The sequence below is a fragment of the Pollachius pollachius genome, assembly GCF_949987615.1.
Source record: "Pollachius pollachius genome assembly, chromosome: 14".
Classification (NCBI taxonomy): Eukaryota; Metazoa; Chordata; class Actinopteri; order Gadiformes; family Gadidae; genus Pollachius; species Pollachius pollachius.
In genome coordinates this window covers 218,696-221,241 of record NC_136947.1, presented here as the reverse complement: position 1 = coordinate 221,241, position 2,546 = coordinate 218,696, and positions in this window count along the sequence as shown.

Sequence of the window (2,546 nt, the reverse complement as noted above, 5' to 3'; positions counted from 1 at the left end):
ATTGATGATAAACCTTGATATGACCTTAATTTATTAATTATATTGTACAAGGGATATCTGTAAATAAATTTATTTCACAGGTTACATGGCTGTGTAATTTTAAAAAGCGGAAATTCTGTCTCTGTAATTACAGGAACGTTTACCTCTAGACATTTTAGTCCCTAGTCCCCTTTTCCCTGTAATAAAAAATAATAATTTAACATTGAAAATATACTATATTTATATATAGGACAGTTAGCTGATGCTTTTGTCCAAAGCGACTTACAAGCATTCAGACACACATTAACACACCGATGGCCACCACACAGTCAACCACACACAGCCGACCGCACACAGTCGACCACACACAAACCACACACATTCGACCACACACAAACCACACACAGTCAACCACACACAGCCGACCACACACAGCGCACAGCTGGCCAGGAGCAGTCAGGGTGGGGTCCTTCCCACCTCGAATCAGAATATATATATCCTGCTGGGTCCTACTTTTCAGAAAACAGCCACATAAAGTTCCAAGAGTTTTAATCAAGACCTTTAAGAAAGTAATACAAAAGCTGAGCTGGTGTGCATAACACCTGCATTTCCAGCTTCTGAACACCGTGTTCATGGTCTCGCTCTGTGGTTCCTCCCATAAGCTCCAAGCCAGGGTCGTCATCACCCATATATGGCTTATCATCTCCCCTTGTTTTAGTTATGGGGCCCTATTTTAACGGTCTTTTAACCAATGAGAGTGCCATCTCCCATCCCCTTTAAGAGCCATGAACGCATTTGAATCTGCTTAGTTTATGGCCAATAATATGGCCTAATTCACACATGGAATAGCGTTTTCTTCCACAACTTCAGAAATACTGAGTCCTCAAATAAATTACGGCAAAGAAAACTTAACACACATATAATATGCGGCAACTGTGGTTATATTTAATGATATACGCAATACTGGTAGTAAACATCGTTTCTTACCAGTATTGTATGCATTATCGTTATCGACTTGTGTTCCTAATATGCATGTGTCCCCCCGTTAATATACATTGCCATGGACTGTATTAGAGTTACGTGTTTAGTTTGCGTGTGTTTAAACAGATGGATGCACACAAGCGCGCCCGCATTCATTTACATTTAGGGCATTTAGCAGACGCTTTTATCCGAAGCGACTTACAATAAGTACAGTTGTCATAAGAAGTGAAACAATATAGCGCTGTCAGTACAGTAAAGATGTTCATAGAGCCAAGTGCAAGTACTAACAATCGCTAGGCTAACCCATTCCCTGTGTACAGCAGTGATAGCAGCTATGTTACACAATTAAGTACTATGAATAAATGCGTACAATAAGTGCGTACATTAAGTGCCAGGACTACAACATACAATGGTGGCCGGAAGGGGCTGGGTGGCTATGCAGACTCGAGGTGAACTCTGAACAGGTGAGTTTTGTGTCTTCATTAATTCATTAATTATTTTACACATACACTCGGGCGCCCGCATTCATTCATTCTTTTTAACACTCACTCGCGGTAAAAAATGTTTTCTCACGATCCAATACTCATCAATCCTAAAAGTTAAGGGCTTGTACACGATGACTGCGTCAAGAAAATGTGTTTGCTGTACGGTGTTTGCAGATGCATTGATTTAAAAGTACAACTTATTACCGCTGTATCAGCTGTTCTTTCCCAAATAATTTACCAAGAATGTGTGGCTAGGTAGATGAGAGAAGCAAAGTGTATGCGCGAGGTGCACAAGCAACATTATGCATGCGCCCTTAAAATAGCATCTGAACAACGCGCCACTGACTTTAAACCAGGTAATTCCTGGTTTGTGGCTGAATTGTTTTCTGAAACTGCAAAATAGCACCAGGGAACGTTTGCGCCAGAAGACGCCTCCTCCTTTCGCGATCGTTCCCTAATTTACCGACGCGTGGCGCAGGAGGGAAAAGAAAGCTCTGCGCCAGTAGCAACGATACATGCGTCAGTGTAGAAAGTCAATTGCGCTGGATGCAAGATAGGGCCCATGATGGTCTTCAAGCACAACTTGTTTTCACCCTGTTTCCCTAATCCTCTACCCCAGCATCACTCATTGCGCGGCTCGCAAGCCACATGCGGCTCGCCAAGCCTCTATTTGCGGCTCGCATGGCGGTAAGAATATACAGTGATATGATCATGCAGTGAATACAGATATTTAAAAAAAAAATACAAACAATTATTTAAAAAATAAATCAACAGCGGCATTAAAAGGTGGAAATATAGCCTTGTCTAGAAAATATTTTTAAACTTGCTCGGCTCTACGCTGACAGCGGGGTTGCCAGATTGGCGGTTTTCCTGCATAACAAGAGAGAATGTGCTCTTTGGATGGACTTATTCTTATTAACTTATTCTTCAATAGCTTCCATGTTATGTGACCCAGTGTCTCCACATTATTCCAGAAAATAGCACACAGTCACACAAGTCTTAATTTTCCTCTCAAAGTGCACCAGATTGATGCATTCCAGGTTAAAAGGTACCAAATTTTCTTCCGGGGGAGCATGCCCCCAGACCCTGCTAAGGACCGGG